This window comes from Gallinula chloropus, assembly GCF_964237585.1.
Source record: "Gallinula chloropus genome assembly, chromosome: 1".
NCBI lineage: Eukaryota > Metazoa > Chordata > Aves > Gruiformes > Rallidae > Gallinula > Gallinula chloropus.
Window position 1 is genome coordinate 99662841 of NC_140085.1, and position 23085 is coordinate 99685925.

Consider the following 23085-nt stretch of genomic DNA (forward strand, 5'->3'; position numbering starts at 1 on the left):
TAGTGCTGCCTGCAGCACGTTATTTCCTCCATGACCCCTGAAGCCTGCGGTCCGTTCATCTATAGATCTGTTGCCAGCTTACAGGCTGACAACCTGAAGCTACTCCCATGCTGCAGACCCCAGAACGCAGAGATTCGCGAGGAGACTGCCAGTGAGGCTGGTTACCAGGAGCAGCCTGGCAGCTCAGGCAGAGAGTGGAGCGGTGGAAATCAGCTGCCATCGAGCTCCTTGCCACTGCAGCTGGGCTGTCACTGCGTCCTCGCTGCTGCAACTTCTGGGCCAGCTTTAGCATCTCACCGAAGTGAGACCGTGCAGAAATTGTTGGCCATTCATTAGAATAATCTGGAAAGGGAAAACTGATTTTCCCGCTCCCTGTGACATACCCTCTCTGTCACTGTCACAGAAAAGGCTTTGCTGGAGCCTGACTCATGCAGTTGCTTCCTAATCCGCGCCCAAGAGCAGCCTGGCAGCAGGGGATGGGCAGGGAGGGGATCACAGCTATCTCACCTTAACACCTGGTGTGGAGGTAAGCCACGCTGCTGTCACTGCCAGGCAGGGCTTACACACATCTTCCCAGCATAGAGGACAGTGGTGAGCCCAACAGCAGTGAGGGGAAGGGGAAAGAGGGGGGTCATCATCACATCCTTCACGTGTTAGAATTCGCTCATAGCTGAAGTCAACACACTCATACCATGACTGCCTAAACCTAGCATCAAGAGTAAAATTAATTACATTTCTGCTTATATCTTCTTTTATAGCTCCAGCAAGGGTAAAAGAGTTGCAGAATGGCACTTTTACATTTATTCCAAAATAGAAATCACAATTGTCATCAGAAAGGAGAAGCCTTTTCTGGAGACTGAATTGGGATGACGGAAGAGACTAGTTTCCACCATGAAATGGGCTGTTAAATAAATACCCATCAAAATAACAACATTTTTTCCAAAGTTACTTAGCTCTAGGGTTTAAAAAAAATAGAAGATAATGTGGTGGTGTTCTAGCAGGGTTGACTGTTCAGCTGTGAAGGATGATCAAGAAAGCCTGAAAGCCAAACTTCTCCTGATGATTATCCTGAAAAATGGGGGAGTCTGTTTCATTCAGGTTTTCTCCTAAATTTGTTCTGGCTTGAAACTAAGACACAGTTTCTCCATGGACTCTGTGACATTTCCTGCACCGCATAACTAATGAACACTGAGAAGTCGGGTACACAGGCCTCATGGTCTGACCATGAAAACACCATGAAACAGCCCTTGAATATCCACTGCATGTCCTCTGATCAAGTGGATTTTAAGCAGGTGGAAATGTGGAAGAAAACTTAGGGATGTTTATATCTTCTCTGTGAGAATCACACTGATTATAAGTTAGTTAAAAGACCCATTCTATTTTTTAATTGCATGCCATAGTTATTTAAGTTTGGTTAAGTGGCAATTTTGTGTTATTGTCACTTTTAATTAGTCGTACAGATGGATATTACATTTCTTTGTAAGCCTAGCCCACCTTACCTGACCTTGCAAGTATGGGTTCCTCTTCTTTTGTCAGTGTTGAAACTCATGCCTTCACACACTATTTGGAACTGAGAACGTACAGGTTTTCTGCATTTCCAGGGAGGACCACTGCAAAGTACAGCAGCTCCACCCTTCTGTGCTCACTTTCCAGAAATCAAAATTAAGGAGTTGCATCAAAAAACTGTATTTGGGAGGAAAGATTGTTGCTGTCTTCACAGGTTGATGGGGCGGAGAGTGGGGTCTTGGCTTCTACTGGGGAACCAGACAGAAATTTATCATCCCAGGGTTGAAAACGTGATACAAAAAGCAGGCAGATATCTTCCTCATGAAGAGTCAGTACAGACCATATACCAAGAACAGGATGTAGAAAACAGATCCAGAACACTGACCAGGAATTTGAAATCTTAATTTAGTTCCCTCAGGAGTTCAACGTCTGAATCAAGAAGATTAAATAAAACAGCCTAAAAAGCTGTATTGTGCTCTTCCCTTATTTTCATCTGCATTGTTGTTTATTGTTTTCTTTCTCTGTGTTGACATGGTGGTTGCTCAGACCTCAACCACATACCAGGTGTGCATAGTGCTGGAGAATCAGCAGACTCAACCAGTCAGGGAAAGAGTCTTCTGAATGCAATCACTTAGGCATGGCTGACTCAGGAGTTCTGCTTGTGCAAAACCCCTGAAATACCAGATTGTTTTAAAAACATCACTCGCAGCAGGAGGGAGAAGATGCTACATCCTGAATAACCAGTCATAAAGGTTTTATGTGATTCTCCCTGATACCCTCACAATTCACGTGCTGTAGCGTCTGACCTTAATTTACCATCTAACTCTGTACAGGCAGGGCATTGGCAGAGAGGTACTGCTCTGGGGAACAGATTTGAACACCTAGTTTCAGAACATCCCTCCCCCAGGTTATAAATACAGATTGCAAAAGGCAACGGTGCAAAACGCATTCCCTCCACTGCTCGGAGGACTGCTTCAGGTCACTGACCCAAAATGATGCCCTTTTCTATCCCTGAGCTCCAGGACTTTTCCCATGACTCCCAGCTGACATTTTCTCCTTATCCTGTAGGTCTCATTTTAGGTGGCCCTGAATACTTTCAGCATTTTTTTGAAAACTAGCCTAAAAATACAGTAGGCTGTTAGCCCCCGAGAGAAAACTAGGAGAAAGAGAGGAGCCACGTGGAGTGGGATTTTGGTGCTGGATACTGCCTGGATCCTTATGTCTTTCCCTGTGGGCTGGGACTGCCCAGGGCCACTTGCTTGGTCAGCATCTTCTCCTTAGAATGTTGGAGGAGCATTTGGGACAATCCTGTGACAAGACTTAGGAGAAGAAGTTGCCATCCACCTCTTGCTTGAATCTCAGCAGTCTTCTAGCCCTACTGAAGACCATTACTATTTATACAAAAAACCCACAACTGACCCAACAAAATTTTGGATGTTTGTGCAAAACTCACAGGGAGAGGATGACAGATACACTCTGTGTGTGGACAGCAAGCGATCAGGAGTCAGAATAGCGTGGCAAGGATCACCAACTCAAAGGCAAGGTACCACACAATGGAGGGGTTGCGTACATGACTGCTTGGTTCCTGCAGTAGTTAGACTGCGGGGAGCTAGGAGAGACCTAATTTGAGAGAGGGAGAGAGAGAGAGACTGTACGCCAACAGTTGGAATTGGCAGCTATTTGCGCTGATCGCGTCTGAGAACATTTTAATTCCCTAGTTTTAAAGAAATGCATTTCCCCTTCTTGCTTCCGTACATCACACCCGGCAGCCCTGCCAGCTCCCGTGTGAGCGAGCGTAGGGGGCTATTGCTCATTCCTAGCCATATGTTTCTGTCAGATGTTTATTTGCAGGAGTGACAAATTGTTCTGAGCTTTTGAAAAAGCTACGGGAGGCACCCCCGGTCTCCTGCCTCCTTTCTGCAGTCGCTGCCTGTGCTGCAGGCAAGGAGCAGGCAGCTCCCAGGCAGCCGGGGAGAAGCAACAAGGCCCACAGGCCAGGCGGACGTTAGCTGCAGAGCAACACCCCTAAACCACAAAGGGAAACGCTCTGGAAGTAAAGTGACCCCTTGGCAGTTACGGCAGCACCAGTCACTCTAGAGAAGATGACGTTCCTTTCTGAGGAGGGAAAGCTAGTGAGGAAAAGGAGAGCGGGGAAACTGGAAGTCTGGCATCTCTGCCACTGCCCCTCTGTTGGATTGTCAAAGGATTTTTAAACCTCTGCAATTAAGACCTTCCATTTTTGTAGTATCTTTATTCGTGGCCACAGTGAGGTAAATGAAGCTTAAAGATGGTGCTTCAGTTTTCTGTGGGTTTTTTTAAAGAGTAAAGGCCACAATGAATGTACTTTTGATGTCCACATTATTGGCAAGTTTGGGTGCTCACAAGATCTTAAAACAAAGAAATCCTGTGCCACAAGCAGCAAGGGAAAAGAACCAGTCCTCAGAGAGAAGCTGATGAAAGGGACAGCTGTAACAAAGATTTGGAGGATATCACAGGATGAGATGTTCCCTTTGGGATGTATCCTTGCTGTGACCTCTGATGGAGACAGCAGTTCTTTTTTAAGGTGTGCTTAACTCCTAAAACTACTCTTGGTAGCTCTTAATTAGTCAGAGATTAGTCCTACCTACCAGCATCACTGTGAAAAAGAGGCAGAGGAAATTTACTTTTCAGTGCAGCCTTTCTACTCCCAAGGAAAAGCACAGGTTTTTGTTTTCTTTGTTGTGAAGAGCAGACGGAAGCTCCAGTATCTCAAGGAAATTGTGGGGTGGTGGGAAATGGAATTGATCTCTGACAGCCTGGCCATTAGGGTATTGTTAATTATTCTTGAAACCCAGTAAAAACCAGCTATTTTCTAGGAATTTGTGATTTACTTTCAGAAGATTCAGTTTTCTGCAAAGATGTCAGTTGTGCTAAGAGATTGGTCTTTGCAACACCTCAGGGGATGGTAATCTGTTTTGCACTCTTCTAAACTGCCCCTTCATTTCATTTCCTTCTCATGCCCTACTGTCCTCCACATTATTTTTAACTGCTTTATCTTCTTTGCTTACAAGCTCTTGTAGTTCTACAATCTTGGAAAAATCGCCCTTCCTCCCAATTCTACCTTTCTGACTTTCTGTAAATTAGCTGGATCCTCTATGACAACAAAATTGATCACATCTCCTCAAGCTGTCTCCATAGGTCTCAGGCAAGCTGTCTGTTCATGGGACCTTGTCTTCTCTGACAGCTCGCTTCCTGGTTCTCCTCCAGTGCCCTTCAACAGCGACTGCTCAGTTAAAGGAGACATTTCTGATGTTGTTTCACCTGATTGTTCTGCCACATCCAGGAATGTTTCCTTCCCTGGCTGTCAATGATTGCTCTCTTTTTATCCTGCCCACTTCACAGACTGCCCCAACTTGGTGGATCTCAAGTTTTGTAACTTCCTGTTGGTTTTTCAGCCAGCATCAAAGTTTCCCCTTTCTTTTACGTGTTTTCTCACTGAAGCCCTCACACCTTCTGACTTTGCCTAGCAGCTCTGTGCTTCTAATTGCCAAATTCGTCATTCTTTACCCCGTTTCCACAGCCCTGGAGAGCTTTGTGCCTACAGCCATTTACTTAACATATTCTCATCTGGCTTTCCAACAAAAGTGGATTAACAGATCCTTACTTTTTACATTCAGGTGTGATAACTAAATTGTAAGAGGTAATTCAGCTTTCACACTCCTTCTCCTCGGGTTAAGCAGTTCAACCGAGTCAGGCAACAGATTCCATAACCAAATGTTGTAGACTTTGTGCTTATTTCTCTAATTAAGCCTGTTGAGAAAGATTGCTTCTCCTATTTTTCCAACGTAATTTAAAGCTGTTAACTGTTCTGCATAGGAGGTGGGAATCTGGCTGCAAACCTGCAGTAAGGGTAGAAAAGTAGCTGTTCCTAACATTACCAACTCTTCAGACCAGCACTTTGAGAAGGCTTTAAAAAGTATTATTATCATCATCTGGATACTCTTATGTGGCAGGATGTAGAAAAAATGAAGGTGAGCAGACTACCAAAATACCTGCTAATTACCCTTAGGTTCCTCAAGTACCAACCTAAAAGCGGAATATAGTGTGGTATCATTTGGCTTGGGAGGCCTGCAAAACATCATTAACTGTTTCACCAACTGCCTTGTCCTAGCAGAGCACTTTTGTGAACCACAGGCCTTCGGGAAGATGTGCTCTGTAGTGGCATTTCTGCAGACAGCAGGAATCCAAACACAGAATCACAGAATGTTAGGAATTGGAAGTTACCTCAAAAGATCATCTAGTCCAACCCCCATGCCAGAGCAGGATCACCCAGATTAGGTCACAGAGGAATGCATCCAGGTGGGTTTTGAATCTCTCCAGAGGAGGAGACTTCACAACCTCTCTGGACAGCCTGTGCCAGTGCTTTGTCACCCTCACAGTGAAAAAGTTCCTCCTTATATTCCCATGGAACTTCCTCTGCTCCAGCTCGCACCCATTGCCCCTTGTCCTATTGCCGGCCATCACTGAGAAGAAACTGGCTCCATCCTCCTGGCTCTCGCCCTTTACATACTGATAGATATTAATGAGGTCACCCCTTATCTCCTCCAAGCTAACCAGGCCCAGCTCCCTCAGCCTTTCCTCATAAGAAAGGTGTTCCACTCCCTTAATCATCTTGGTGGCCCTGCACTGGACTCTTTCAAGGAGTTCTAGATCCTTCTTGAACTGAATGGCCCAGAACTGGACTCAATATTCCAGGTGTAGTTTTACCAGTGCAGAGTAGAGGGGGAGAAGGACCTCTCTTAACCTACTAACCACACCCCTTCTAATACTCCCCAGGATGCCATTGGCCACCTTAGCCACGAGAGCACATTGCTGCTGTCCTCCAGCACCCCTGGGTCCCTCTCACCTACACTGCTCTCCAACAGGCCAGTCCCCAACCTATACTGGTACCCGGGGTTGTTCTTCCGTAGGTGCAAGACCCTACATTTGCTCTTGTTAAAACTACAGTTACATACTAGCTCAATCTAAAATGAGGGACACTTGGGTGGAGCAAAAGGAGAACAAAGTCTGCTCTGTCCAAATGCAGACCAGAGATTTATCAGCCAAGAGGAAATAAGATCATCATCTGCAAATTAAGGTTGGAAAAGGAGCTGTGGCTGGCAAGGCTCTGTCTCCCCACCTGCTATGGAGCAATACATCCTCTAATCTCACAGAAATAAGAAAAAAAAAAAAGGGCAACCAAAAAACCAAAACACACCAACAAAACCCCCCAACAATTTACTGGTGAATTCTATAGGCAGCAGGCTGGTCTTTTATCTTTGCTCAGGGAACTCTGTGGATCATGACAGCTGCATCAGGACTAGACAACTGTCAATCCCCTTTCCAGTGTGTGAGAGCTGTAGTCTCATTCATTCTTAACTTCTGGAGAATGTAGTTCTGTTCTAAACATCTTTTGATAACACTGAGGAGCACCTGTTGAATAAGAGGGGAAAAAACCCTGTGCAGACAGGCTAACTCCAGGAAACCAGAGACACCTTCTCATCGAGGAGAGACACAACCACCAGCAGGTCCGTGCTGAAGCCCTAGCCTGGTTCAGTGCCTTTCGCCTCGGGCACCGGCGCGGCCTTCCTTCTGAATGGATTGCCACTCACTCAGAACTGCTGTTTGTAACCAGCTTAGCAATACTCTGCCCACCCCACACACGGTAATTTTCATCCACAGGCACACTGCAAATTCCTTGCCACTAGCTGTGCAGCTATCAGCTTCTCCGTGCTGGAAATAGCTCCCGTGCGTCACATCTGAGCGGCTCCCCTGCTTTCAGCTGACATTCCCAGCCCACAGAAATCTGAATATTCCTGCAAAGCTCCTCAGGTCAGGAAATCTAGAAATAACATGCCAGCTTACTGTTTATTTCTTTGCAAGTTTTGGCTTGTGGATCTTCTGGAGATAGTAAACCAGGAGAGAACCCCTGCGTGTACAAGGCTTGAATTCTACAATGTGTAACTGTGCTTTCTGACTGGTTCACGGGCACATTTGTCACTGTGAGGCTGAGTCCTCAGGATAGTTGTTGCCTTGCGTAAGAGGAGCCTAGATAATTTGGCCGTAGACTTAGGAAGGTGGCTCTAATTTCGACTAAAAATACATTTGCATTCCTTCTGCCTTATGCTTAAACACACAGCTTCCCTCTCACAGAGGGGCGACATTTGCGTGCTCCTTTCCCCCTTCCCAGACTTTCTTTACTCACCGCTTCTCCTAAACAGAACAGAACCCTGTGTTCCTCCTTCCCTGCTCCCACTTTCAGACCCCATCTTTCTCCCAGGTGAGAGTGGTACAGATTTAACCCCAAAAAATTTGCCTACAAACAAAAGACCTACAATCCCCACAACAGCCATCACATTCCAGTGATTGGTGCAAAGTTAAACATCAAATGTGCCATACAATTCCGTTGATGTGGGTTAAAACAGAATTGGGTTTGAAAGTCAGTAATGTTTGATTGACTGATCACCCTTCTCACAGCGGGGAAGATGAGGTGCCCAAGCTGAGGATACTCAGTAGTGCCAGTGCTGCTGGTTTCATGTGCTTCCTTACCCGTTTGGATGCTGAAAGAGACATAGATTTAGTACTGGGTTTGCCACCCTAAAATCCCTGGGCATGGCTGCCTGACAACTGCTGATGACCTGTAAGGGTAGTTCAGATGTACAGCCACCTCTCTCCCGTATGGATGTCCCATCCTCCTAAGGCTGTCCAGCAACAGAACTGCACAGTAAGTGCTTCCGAGGGGAAATGGAGAAGTGCTGTCTCCTCCGGTTACCACGCACTGCAAATGAGAACGTAAACAAGCTGGAAATGAACAGCAGAATGGAAGTTAACATCAGTCCAATTTTTCCCATCCTCACACAATCTCACATCTTTCTCAATCTGTGTCCCAGTAACTATGAAAGTCATAGTTCTATGAACTGTCATTGCTGTTAAACAAGAAAAAGCAACTAAAAGATGAGATAGTCATGACTTTCATGACATTTCTTCACATTCCCCAATGTCCTAGGCAGAGACACTGGGGATCAATTCTTTCCTTGAAACTAAAAACCAAAACAACCACCTCACTTTTCCCAGTGTCTGGGTTGGAAGAACTAACATAATTTGGACAAACTGGCTTAACACATTTGTTTAAAAAAATACGAAATTTCCCAATACTGCTTTTTCCCTCTCAGTAATTAGTAGATAGATCCAAGTAATATTAACTGGCTCGGATTTTTTTTGCCTTGGATTTATTTTCTTCTGTTGCACAGTCAACTCATAGTTTGCCGTTGATTCATTCAAAACCCTTCAGTATCTCTGCAAGCTTCTAATGAGAATGTGTGTTTTCTCCATTAATAATTCTTGAGTAAGGTAGTTTGCATTATTAAGTGTTCTCCAAGCCCGCTTTCCTATGGTTTATGAGCTCTTGCTAGCTTCAGTCAGCCAGAGAAAAATGACCGAGGCACGTAAGACTCCAGTAAACCATACGTACTAGTAGCTACAACAAGCACACAAGTGATAGGGAGAGTGCAGCATTTTGAGACCAGCAATTACACAGGTTTTACTCTAAAATGTTTCTGTAAATTATAAATAAAGCCCGTCGGGATTTTTTAAGAATGAGAATGTTTTTCCTGGAGAAAACATTAGCAGCACTGAAAGGGCTGTGTGTTGACTCTGGGGACCCGTTTTGCGGAAAGCAGAGGTGGGGAGGGGACCAGCTGGCTCGGAGATGTTGAAAAGGCTTAGGAAATCCTATTCTTTTGTTGCTGACTTTGGCATTAGCTTCCTGGCTTGAAAAGCCGTGGTGTGATCTGGAACCTTTTCTGGCTGGCCAGCTGTGACCGCAGGCACTTTCCATTTCACAGCTCCTTGGCAGCGTTTGTACAGCGGTGAATTGCCTGCTGGTGTGGCTGCTGATACCGTCAGCGCTGCAGACGCTCCGGCGAGCCTCACGAGAGAGACTCTTTGCGTGGGTAATATGCAAAGGCTTTGTGCATACAGATCTGTAAACCCAGCGCCCGTGCTGCATCTTGGCTCCCTCCTGCTGTAAGGTTGGTGTCCATCTGCACCATTCACTCCACGACTGTTGTATCCAACGTGCCTCTCTCTAGCTATCGTTGCGCCCCAGCTTTTCGCTCGCACGCTGCAGTTCATCCTGGTTGCCCTCTGTGTTCCATACATCATTTTAGGAATTACAATTATTTTCTGCTGGCGTCTCCACCACTTTGAGTCATATAATGAAATTTACCCTTAAAACCATTACAACAGGAGATAATTTATGAACCACTAAACAAGAAGCCCTCCCTTCCCCCCCCAAGAATTGACTAAGGCAAGAACAAAAGGAGTAATCATGGGTGATAATTGCATTGTCTCATTCCATTTTCTTCTGAAATCTTATTACAGCTGTCCCAAGAAAACAGGCATTATACAACCCAAGTAATGAAAGAGTAATTCTAAAAGCTAATTGTCTATAAAAATCTAGAGTTGATCCTTTACTCCTTGGAAATAGGGATGTAATTGCATTGGTGAGCCAATTCATGAAGATCATCACTGGAATATTAAATCCAGGTTTAGAGTACCAACTTCTCTATCTCATAAGGTGTTGGAAGAATAAAAGCATTACAATACTGCAGTGAGAGTATTCCAACTCAGAGATGACTTCTCATTCTTTATGGGTCTATACCTGAGGAAAAAAAAAAAGTGCATGCAAGATCCAATGGCTAAAAACTGATGAAAAATCCCATGGTCTGGAGCAGGACAAGCTGATCATCCTGGCACCTTCAAGACTTAAAATCTATTAAGTGATACACCAGTTAAGAAAAACATTAGGATATCTTCAAGAATTCCTTCCAAGACATGGGAAACCAAGATGAGAAAAGGAAGCATATCCCAAGCGGTTGCATACAAGGAATTTTTTGTTGCTCTATTGATACCTTTCATGCTACAGTAGTTACCTAGAATTACAGTAGTTACCTAGAATTACAGTAGTGAGATGGCTCCAGAGAGTCTGACCTTTGACCAGACCTGGAGATAGGCTCTTCACCCAGCAAGCCTTGTCCTCCAGCTACTGCAAAGACAACAAGAGCGCATGAGAAGAAACATTCGTTCACCAAGGGAAATGGGAATGCCAAAGGTTTGGTCTGAAATGCTTTCACACTGAAATGTAACCTTGTGGAAGGAAATCTATCAACTTTGCTTGGGAGTGGTTGAACAAAGTGTTAAGAAAGGACCATGAAACAGCATCTTAAATTGTCCATCTTTTTTTTTTCTTTTCTTTTTTCCTGGAGGAAATCATTAGGCTACTACATTTGGAGTCCAGCCATACACTTATCACTGCCTCTGCTACCCCTGTGGCCCCAAGTTGATGGTAACAACAGAAAGAGTCTGAGAGCTGAAAGGCAATGGGAATTCAGCTGACATCGGCGTATCTCTGCTGAGAGGCGTCACATGAATGTCCTGATGCAGATCAGCATTATAGACATTTAACATTGACATTTCTATGCAGACAATGTCTAATAGACCAGAAAAAATACACCAGCATAAAGTACCCCACGCATGCATTTTATAGCAGTGAGAACCAACCATGCTCACCTCATGGAAAAGAGGCAAAGCAACCCTGAGTTCAGTTGCTACGCACATCTGAGTAGGCAAACGCCATCATTAGTTATCTTTACAAATAAAACTACGGGCTGGTAAGTATGATCACTTTAGACTAAAATTCCACTCTGCTTGGTGCAAAGGTAGAAGAAGAGGTCCCATAGAAGTCCATGTATGTGAGAAAGCGATGTCTCAAAGACAGATTACTACTGCCCCTGTGCGAATCGTTGTACCTGAACATTGTCTGTGACCCAACCGATGCAGCATTCGATTCCTCCGTGACTCAGTGACACGTTACTGCCCACGTCGGATCACACAACGTGTGTGGTGTCTCGTGCGCAGTCATGGTGTGAAAAGTTAGAGAGATAACTGAAGACTGTGGAAGGGTTGTTGAACTGATAAAGTTCAATAAAAATGGGTTATATATATATGTTATATATATTTACATATATATGTTATATATATATATATAAAATCCCCTGCCTGATTGTCTTTTACTTTCACTGGTATACCCTGAGGATAAGGGCAAATGATCTTTTTATGCAAGATAAGAGCGTGTCTTCTCGTAGCCTGATAAGTGGAATAACAGTTTTCCCGTCCTGGTTTAACCCCAGCTGGCAGCTCAGCCCCACACAGCTGCTCGCTCGCTCCCTGCTCCAGTGCAAAGGCCTCGGCTCTGAGTGAGCGCTGCTCAGCAGTAACGACACCACCCCTGTGTTATCAGCTCTGTTGGCATCACAAATCCAAATCACAGCTACTCTGAAGGAAATTAACTCTATCCCAGCCCAAAGCAACACGTGACCACAAAAATGACAAAAAGAGGTGATCCCAGGTTTTGTTCCAAATTTGGTTTGAGTAGGCACAGAATCTCAGTTCCCTGCCTTTAAAAGCTGGCAGTTCAGCAAAAATGTCAAGCTGCATAATTTCCTGCTGGCTAGAAGAATGCTGCTGGTGATCCTGCCAGTGAAACTGAGCAACAGTTCTTATCTCACACGAACAGGAAGGGTTTTTTCCCCCCTCTGTTATGCAATAAGAATTCAGGTGCATTCTGTGCTTTTTACTGTATGCCAAACTGCAACATGACATTGGAAAATACTGATTCCATATTTTGACTGCTGATTTTTAAGAGCTCCCCCAATATATATCTTGGTCATAGGATTGAACATTAATCTATTAAAAAAAGACCTAGATTTCAATTACTACATGCTCAATACAGATAAACTACTCTTCAAGTTCAGCTACACAAAATCTGTGAACTCATCCCTTAAGTAATCACAGAATCACAAGTTTGGAAAAGACCTTTAAGATCATCAAATCCAATCTTTCCCGTCCTATGCTAAACCCTATCCCTAAGCACCTCATCTACCTTTTTTTAAAACAAATCCAGGCTCTTGATAAATGAATAAAACTGGCACATTAATCCTGGGCTTTTGAGGTTGTACCGGACAAACAGATGAGATGGAACTCAGAAGGAATGAATGTGTCCTACAACCACCATCCCGTACAGCTCAAAGCCACTGTCTTTAAAGGCAGTGCAGCCATCAGCTGGTCACTGCTTCCAACAAGAAGCATAGAGGGACACATGTCAGATTTGAAGGGTACAGTTTCTAATTTGGGATACATTTAGTGAGGCAGAAAGCCTGAGTGGAGTCTTTAGAGAGTATTTGCAACAGTCACCTTTTCACGTCACCCCTCTCCTGCCTCCCCAAGTGTAAAAGTTAAGGAAATAGGAAACCATACTCAGCCTTGCATGGTTTAAGGCATGGGCTTCTGAAGTGATTCTGCATTGAGGACCTTCAGACAACATGACACTGAAATTGTAAATAGGTATCAAAACCCGAAAAAGCAGAAATAAATGGGTGGTCAAAAGTAGCTCAAAATGGGTCTCATCAGTGATCAAGGACTTGACCTCCACAAGCAACACTCTGACCTTTTGGCAGCTGGCACCTACACCAAGTACCACCTAGCTGCCTAAATCACAGCCCTCCCAATAGCCATCTGTACCATCCAGCCCCACTCCCCACTACCCCAGGTGAGGCTTCAGCCAGGGGTGGTGAGGGGGTTGGGGCAAGAGCAGGTACTACTCCATTCGCACGGTATGTGAAGGCTGAAGCTTCACAATGTCATCACGAGAGCTGAGTTATTGTAGCCGGAGTCCTTCCTCCTGTCAGCACCTGGGGAAGAGGGAGGACACTCCCCTTTCCCAACACCTACCTCCAGTATGGCATTTTTTTTGCCATAACAAGACCATGTGTTGCTCGTGGCAACAGACCATGAAGTCACACACACACTGAATTGTGCAGAGAACGGAGGAGGCCTCTCCATGCTTCTGCTGTTACGGGGTCAATTCCTATTAAGTCACTTGGAGGAAGGGCTGGTTTTACCTCTTCCCTTTCCAGCCCTCTCCCGTGTTGTTTCTCCTTTGCCCATTAGCAAAGGGTCCTTGCTGGTTCTGCCATTGGCAGGGAGGTGGATTTCTTCAAATCCAATTCCCAGATGAGAAATTTCCCGCACAACTTGGTAAATCCAGAGGCTGCTGGTGGAACCTGCTGATACGACACAAATGTTCACGTATATGGAATATAAGAGAGAGGAGTGAGCTGAAAGGTGGTTTATAAAAAGCATACAAAAAACCATATCCCATCCATGTTTCTGGTTGGGAAGTTAGGGCTTGCTTTTTCCACCTGGAAAACTCAACTAGATCACACGGTTGATGTTTAATGAGGACAGTAACAAGTTATTGCATAAAATAAGTTTGGGATCTCTGCAGCATCCACCACAACTTTAACATCCAGTCTATCATTTTTTGCATGGCATATCTAACCAAGTTTGATGCATTATCCCGATGTTTTATGGTCCTAGGGATACCTTGGTCTAATTTCTTGAGCTACACTTATATTTACCCACTTGAGGAGATCTAGCTCACCTGAAATCAGGAAAAGAAAAAACAACACAAGATTTATTGGTACGGTCTGTCTCTGGGAAACCATTAAAATCATTGGACCAGAAATGCATTTCCAGTGGCCTCAGGGCTTGTGTTGGCCCCTAGAGCCTAGGATGACTCTGATGATTAGGACTAAAAGTCAAGAAACACGGGAGATACAAATGAATTCAACCAAAAGGACAAAATGCCGCACAGGGTTTCAGGTGGGTTCACTGACCTCTAAGTACAATTAGAAAATTGGGAAGAAGTAGTTCACTCTACTGATTTTCTAAGTAAACAAAAAGATACTTTGTTTTTCCTGAAGAGCCAGTCCACTTCTTCGCAGTCTGCATTTTTCAGCAAGTGAAGCTGATTTTTTTTTTATATATATATAAATATTCTTGTAAAGCCAGGCAAGTGCATTAGAAATTGCTACCATTCATCATGTTCCTTGGCAGAGTAGTTAGATGCTTTGGTTAAAAAAATCCAAACAAACCAACAACCACAACCCCAGATTGATGGTTTCTCTTAAATAAACACTTTTCAATAAATAACCGGAGCTCTTGAACAAATTAAAAATGAAAACAGAAGAAAAGATAAACCAAATATTATTAGTTCTGCAATACAATGTCCAGATTTAGCTCATCCAATTTTTTTGTTGGAATACAGAGGCTAAAATTATCTCCAGCGAAACCCAGGCTCCTCTACCCTCATCATTTAGGAATCCTTTCAGTGACATGCAGGCGAAGACCAGAACTGACAATTATTTGCAACAGAAAAAAGGACAACAAAGGGGAGGTTATAGGAAGAGTTATTTATCGTGCTCATCTGACAGCCCAAATGCAATGAGAGTAGGCAGAAGTGCCCAGGCACTATTTACAGGAAGAATCATCTCTTGAAATTGGCTTTCCTTTCCTTTTGCTCTGTCATAATTAGGAATGTCAAATTAATTCAGAAAAAACAAAGGCATGGAAGGAGAGGTGGTTTCACTTCCTCTTCTTCCTCAGAAAAATAAAACTATAAAGAACTGGATAAACCTGCCTGCAGTAAATATTTGCTCGCTTAACCTAAAACTTATTTACATTTTTGAGAGTGTAAAAGGTGCTGTTCATAATCTAGTTACTTTACAGGGGTTATGCTCGGGTCTGTTGAATAAATACAAATTCTTTGCCTTTGAATGGTGATGAACCCGTTATCAGAGGCGGTGCCCCGATGCCCCCAAAGAGCCTAACCTGAGGTACCAGCAAAACAGGAGAACAAGCAGAAAGCAACGTCCCAGCTGAGCAGCGCAGGGCAAAGGCAGCGTGGTGCTGCTGCTGCTGCTGCCCACAGATTGTGGATGCCGAGGCATAGCGTGCTTCTGGAAGTGAGCTGGGAAAATGAGTTTATTATAATAATGTTTGTTAAATGGATGGAACACTGCACAGTGTAGAAAGGAACTGCAGTAAATGCCATTCACACACAGAAAAACCCCAAACAAACCCAAAGCAGTAATTGTCTAGAACTAACCTGACTTTTTTATACACCTGTGGTGCTGGGATTTTTGGGGGGTTTATGTTTTTGGGTTTGTGTTTCTGATTCCTGCCCTTGGGTATGGGAGCTTCGCTCGTGCTCAGGTTCTGCGCACTCCTACAGCCAGCTGACACAGCACATGCTCTGGCTTATGAGAAGCAGTCTTGTTGAAACGTGGTCCTGGGCCATGTTGGAACAAGATGTCTCTTCTTGTTTTGGTTTTGTGAACAGAAAATTCTAAGGATATTTCATTTTGGAAATACTCCTGTAATGAAATATGCCTGCCTGTGTCCTGAGAGGGGTTTGGTGACTCTGGCAACATCGACTCTGTCTTGACTGGGATCCCAGGTCCACCACTCGGGGTTCATCTGAGGCTGCCAAAGAGTTTAACTTCTCAGCAAAATGGGAAGCCCACCCCATCCCAGCTGGCTGCTCCCCAGAAAGGGCCATGGGAGCACCAAGCCCTGGGCTCGGGCAACCCACAAGGCTTTCAGGCAGGCCTGGGTTACACGGGAGTTCATCGAACCCTGTGTGTTTTGGATGAAACGTACCAGGCTCAGTGAATATAATTTGGGAAGAAATCAGTGCTTTAAATTTTGCATCCAACTGGATCTTCTCCCTGCTCCCCGGCGCAGAACCTCCCACATGCCAGCTCGGCCTCCTGGGGAGCTCTCTGAATGTGCATGTCTATGTGTCTCCAGTGCAGCTTGTGGCTGTGGGGTGCCACCCCCCCCCCGAGGCAGCTGAATCCCATCCATCTGCCACCCTCCAGCCCAGCATTTAGCCCAGAAATTGCACTTTTCTTAAGTGCCCCCTCTCCTAAGCAGTTACCATGGCAACACAGGGACGATGAACTGTCAGATGCTGATCCTGCTGCAGCTCTGCTTCTGTCAGGATGCAGCTAAATCACCAACAGACTAACTAGTGGCAACTGGAAAAATATATTTTATGGTCTTTACTGTAAGATCCAAGGTGAATGAAGATCTCAAGTTGTACCTGCACAAACCACCTGCATTCAGAGCTGCTATTCCGGCGTCAGTCACGAGCGAGTGCATTTTGGTACCAGCCTCTTCGCATTGACTTCAGACAGAAAGAGCCCTGAGAGCACCCGGCTGTGTTACCACAAAGATCACCCGGCAGCACCTCTGTGCAGCAAGCGATGCCACCAGGGTTTCCCCAAGAAATGCTCTCACTCCCTCGCCTCGAGAGAGGATCTGGAGTTGCCAGAGCGGAGGAGCATCGATAAAGACTTTTGAGTCGCCTCCCGTTTTTGAAAGGTGCAATATGGGCTGCTGGAAGGGGACTCACCTCGTAAGTGTGAAAGGTTCTGAATCCTGGCTTAATTCCTAGGCTGGTAGGGGCTGATAAACCATTTCTTCCCTCCCTCATGCCTAATTTCTCTGTCTGCTAAAGGGGAGTTCTGACATTGGTGTCACTCTTTGGAAACTAGAGCTAACAGCATTTTAAAGCAAAGCTGGATAGAAGCTAAATACTAACACTATCACCACTTACATCATCACTACAGGCGATGCAGAGCACTGTTGGAATGAAGATGGCAGTATTTAAGTTGGAGTGCTACATGTAGCCTGAGCATCCCCTGCTTGCTTTCTGGTTGCCAGCAAACTTGGCTTCAAATCCCTGGTGGGCACAAATCCCGGGCTCTGGAGCCAGACAGAAGAGATTCCTAGCCCCACTTGCCCGCCTGCTCTTTCTTCAGTAGCGCATCACAGTGGTTTTCCCATGGTTTCCAGCCTGCAGTTTCCCTGAGATGCCAGGTACCTTCTCATGGAAAGGAGAAAAGCCCTTTTCTCTTCTAGATGTGTAGCACGGCACAGTTTGTTTTCCCACACAGCTCTGCAACTTGAAAACACTTCCATATGGGCGTTACACAACCGTGCAGGAGGCCACGTTAACTTGACAGGCAGCTGTTAATGTGGGATAACCCCACCATGCTGTGTGCAGGTGGCATTGGAGTGTTGTCCTGCAGCTCAGCTGCGCTCTGCAGCTTTCTATAGCATCCCTCTGTTTTCAGACTATGTTTCAGTGACCCAAAACCCATCACTGCTGCATTGAACATTTTCTCCTTCCTTGGGTCTAATTCAGCTTTTTATTTATCCTCACCTTGCTCTCTTACTTCTGCTCTGTCTGCTTTCCAGGGCACAAACCGTATGCTGAGGCAGTGGAAGCCTTTCTTCTCCTCCACCTCAGGCTGGTACGGCCACTGACAATCCACAGGGACAGGGGTCCAGCTTGCCTAGAGAAGACTGAGGAGGGATCTTATCAATGCTTTTAAATACTTGAGGGGTGGGTGTCAGGAGGACAGGGTCAGTCTATTTTCAGTGGTGCCCAGTGACAGGACAAGAGGCAATGGGCACAAACTTGAATATAGGAAGTTTTACCCAAGCACGAGGAGGAACTTTGCTGTGAGGGTGACAGAGCACTGGCACAGGCTGCCCAGAGGGGCTGTGGAGTCTCCACCTCTGGAGACATTCAAAACCCACCTGGACGCTGTCCTGTGCAGCCTGCTCTAGGTGATCCTGTTCTGGCAGAGGGTTGCACTGGATGATCTCCAGAGGTCCCTTCCAACACCTACTCTGCTGCGGCTCTGTGATTTTGGGCCCGTTGCCTTAACATCTCCTTAGTCCCTACACCAAACTGCTTGACAGTCAGCAAACCAAGGCAAAAGAGATTGTGAGATGAGGGATGAGAGAAATGGTTTCTCAAATTAAAGGATGCTCATCCAGTTTTTCATTTCTGTATCTTTTCCCAGCTCTCCTCTATTAAGAGCATGTAACAGACCAAATTTAGAGCCTCCAGATTGCAATCAAGTCTATTCACCACAGTGATGCGACATTCCCGTGGTGTGAAGGAAGCTGAATTTCTGAGTAATCGCATGGATTTTCAGCCTGGTGTGGGAAATCAGACAACTGCCACCACTGGTGATGCCCACATACCCAGGGAGATGCCGGAGCAGGCACAGGTGAGTGGTCCTGAGGGGCTGTGAGTTGCTCCTGCCGTGGTGATGGGGTGTTGATGGAGGCAACAACTGTGTCTCTGGCTGTGTTTGAGAGTCTCCCTGCACCGGGACAGCCATAGCCACAGGGAGGGCTGTACTCCTAACACACTCGTTGCACAGCCTTTGTGTGACATGAGAGTGGATGCACACTGCAATCCATTTTTTAAAGAAAAAAACTGACTTTAGAAAAACTGGAGAGAATTTGGGAGTGTTTCGCGTTTTACATCCTTGAGTCAGCAAGGCTTCAGCAGTACAGGTAACACACAAGCCTAACGGCTTTGTCACAGCGCCTAACTTTATTTTAAACACCTTATTGACTTAAAGATTTACAAAAACCTTCTGTGCTCTTTATGATCCTGGGTAAAATAACCCAAACTTATTTTAGAATATGCGATATTCTCTTTGAAATGCTCATGAAACGAGACAAGAGAGCACTTCCAGACATGTTTCCCTCCCTCCTTGTCCAAAGTGCTGGCTCAGCATTGCCTACACTCAGAACTAGCCACAACTATCTACTAGAACCACTAGAACTACAACAGCATCAAGTCAGCCAGAACTGAAGTGAGAGCACCAATTAATCTTGTCCCTCCCACCACACTCTGACGAACAGAAATCCGTTCTGGCAACTTGGAAGGTGCGACCAACTCACCCCCAACGTACCTGGTATTAACCAATATTCCTTTCAATGATTTGACAATTACAGGTTCATTTTAATGTGCACATGGTTTTACTCAAACTTCTTTAGCTGTGCATGAGGACCCAATACAAGAATGAAGACTGGATATGCAAGAAATGTTGTAAGGAAGATAGATAAGAAACATCAGAGTCTCAGTACCGGTGACTCTTGCTCAGTGATGCACCTTTCCTTGGAAACAAACAAGAACTGGAAAACAAAAAGGCCAGTTAACAATATTATGGATTTATGTATTATACATATTATAGATAGATACATTATAGATTATATATATTCTAGATTACAGAATATGAAGTAGGTGTACTCAGAAAGGAGTAGCCAAATAATTACTGGAGGGCTTGGGTCTACGAAAGTTGCTTTCAAAGGTGCAGCAGAGTGGGGCCAGAACTCCCCGTCACGGGGCTGTGGCTGCACCAGTGAGATGGTCAGTACAGGGAGAGGTGAAGGCATGTTTGTGCTGGACTCAGAAGTGACATCAGGGTGTCACAAGAGAGGAAAACAACAGTGTGGAGAGGAGCAGAGCTGAGGTGTACACATGGATTCCCCAGCCGTTCTGAACTGGAGGTGCACTTGTATTTGTCACCAAAGCAGCAGGGTCCCGGGAAGGGCTGGGCTGCCACACTGTCCACTGTTGAATATTCACAAGATTCACCACCCACTGGCACAATCTTCATCACCCAGGTTTGAGACCTGACTAAGGCAGGGGGAGAGTCCTCAGGCTTGCTTGGAGGTAGGAATTAAGAGAGCTGAGGTGAGGGCTCTGAGGCTACTGGGAGCAAAGGAAATAGAAAGAATTTGGGGACATGCCTTGGGCTTGTCTCACTGGCTGGGCTAAAGCAGTGCCCACCTAATGAGAAGAGCCCTCCTCCTGATCCCCACAACCCTGTGCTCCTCCCTCCCAGCTCTCCTCCTTTCCCTGCTCAAGAGGACTAAAAATAGTAGCTACGGGCAGCCAGATGGCATGGGACCAAGGGCAGGTTAGGAAGGAGAAAATACTAGAAACAGGATCTGAGCATCATCCCACAGAGGGGAATGAGATCTGCAATGCTGTTTGGGATCACCTGTGGATCCTGGGATTTGTTTCCCAATCAGTAAGAAAGCCCATTAACAAACTCTACTTAGAGGGCTTTTACTTAAGTGAGACTTTCCTAGAAATTAGGAACCATCAGTTCTGACTGTTGATGGTGAAACCTGTCAAATCTCAACGATTCCAAGCAGTACAAGCCCTCCTCCTGCAAAAACAAAGGGAAGCATGGCAATAACAGTGAGTCACAATCAAAAAAAAGAAAAAAAGGAGCTTGCTTTAAGAGTAGCAAATGCCAGTTCTCCCTACCAAAACACCTTGGGGGGGGGTTTAGTACTTTTAGAAGTAGCTTGGTTTTTGAACTTCAGTTTGCTCTACCAGCAAAGGGAAATTAATCTAGAAGAGAGCATTGACAGAAAGTTCTTAAAAGGCTCTGAGAAGATGGATGATACTTTCTCATCAAAGAACAAAGCAATTGCAAATAATAAAAGGAATGTTTAAAACTAAGGAAAATAAATCTCTATTACCCTAAAATATAACTCAGACGCACCAGTAGAGAACGCCACAGAGAAGACAAACTGGATACTTACACAGATAAAGGCATTTGGGCATGTAATAATTCATGAAAATAGCTTAATATTGATTTCACCCCACATTTCAAGGATTAAATCAATCTCTATTTAGGCAGAGCGGATGACTTCACACGTGCCTTCTCTGTTATTCCCTGTACTTTGGCTGAGACTTTTAGAGTTGGCCTCTTGTAAGGACGTGACTGTGGACCAGGAGGAATATGGGCTTTGACCTAACTGGTGCTAATTAGCACCTCATTTGTCAACAGTACTGTCAAGGTCTGGCTCATGAAACAGTGCAGTAGGAGGACTCCCAAGAGTTGTTAATGAATGGCCTTTGCAGTAGGCAGGAGCCTCAGAGACTGAACCTGGCTCCGTGGTATCTTTCCTTTAAAAACCCAAACCAACCCAACTTTGCAGATGTAACCACTCAGCTTTCCAAGGCAACATCTCCCAGAGCATTCTCCCATCATCCCTTACACACAGTTGCACACACACTTCAATGACAGCTAATTTCCTGGTGCATGGACAGTGAAGCCTGTATGAAACATTTGCTTCTGTAATTTCTTCCTCAAAACCACCCTATGGGATGTTCTGAAAGAGCACAAGATAGCCTACCGAAACATTTGTCTGCTGGTTACGTAGGAACACTCACAACAAGTGATGCAGGACGTTGTAATTGAACCTGGTCCTACCTCCATCAGGGGAAGGCAAGAACTAGAATTAAGCAAATAGCTGTTTGGACAGGCTCAGCATCTCTGACACTTAAACAAGAGATTGCTCCCTACAGCAACCATCTGCCCAAGCTTCAAGACAACAAATCATTTGCCAGGAATCACAGCAACACATCAAGTCAGTTGCTTTTGGTCTTTGCAACGGTCTCAAAAAATACCCTTCACAGCAGTGAGTTCAATGACATCTGAACCCTTCCTGTAGGTAGGCAAGTGCCCTTCCTAGGATGTGAACATTTGGGAGTGAGCTTGGGCGTATATACAATCTTCAGCCCTCAAAGCAGGCAAGTAAGGTGCTCCCCGTGTTATCAGTCACCATCCTGCCCAGCAATTTGAGCTGTTAGTATTCTAACTAGGAACAACAAGGCTTGGGTATGTCTTCGGTGACCAACTCGATCAGCTGGTCATTTGATACTTAACAGGAATATTACGGTCTGTTCCTTGTTGGTTTTTCCTCTTTTTGGCTTGCCTGAAAGAAAGAATGATGGTCCTGGAGATGTATCACTATGGCAGCAGCCTGGTGAGTGCCCAGTGCACATCCCCCGATTCTGTTTGCTCCTGCACACAGGATGCAGCGGGAACGGTGGCACTAGAGGGAGCTCCTGCAGCATCGCCCACCTCAAAGCCCCCAGTCCGAAATCGGACTTGGATCACAAGATTTCCCTCTAAAATAGGAAGGGTTTGGATTGAGGGCCGGTGTATATACCTTGCTAACTTCCATGCACATTTGAATAACATTTTCAACCTTCTTTTTGCTGCTACAAACTCCAGAATTGCCATCACTGCTCCTGCCCACAGCTCCCATTACTGGATGGTTCTAGGAATTGAAACATCACCAATTACCTAAATGTTTATGAAAAAAACCCAACCCAAATACTACGGGTAGCTTAGGTTTAGAAAAACTGCTTGTAAAGCTTCATTGAAGCTTGAAAAAATCTTCCAAATATTAAATTTTTGCCATTATTGAGATTCAACCCTCATTTTAACCAGTAAACCCACTGCTAAGCATGTGGAATTAAAGTTAAGATTTAGCCTTGGAATAAATAAGAGACCTTTTTGGGAATAAAGTGCTTATTGGGGAACTCTGGGGGAAAAGCCGTCTACAAGACTGGTGATGTTGGTTTGTATGACAAGCTCTTCACTAGCAATTGCTACAACAAGCATATCAGATGCAGCTTTTGATTTTCAGAAAGGCAGGCACCCCCAGTGAGGACCTGTAAAGCCTCTCCAGTGAAGCCAACAGGTATCCTCCCCTCTGTGCACTGACTTGAGAATTATTTTTTTTTCCAAAAGGCAAAAGTTAATACTTTCTAAAGAAAGAGACAGGCTTCTGTAGAAACACTGTGGTAATTCTTTTTTGGAAGGAGCCAGGACTCAGATGTAATCTACAAGGGACCTAACAACTGCATCAAACGTCGTGTTACTGTGTCTCAGCCACAGAACTGCTCAGGAACTGCTCCGCCACTGCAGCAGATGCCACACAGAACAGACATGCAGCTTCATTCATCCTACTGCT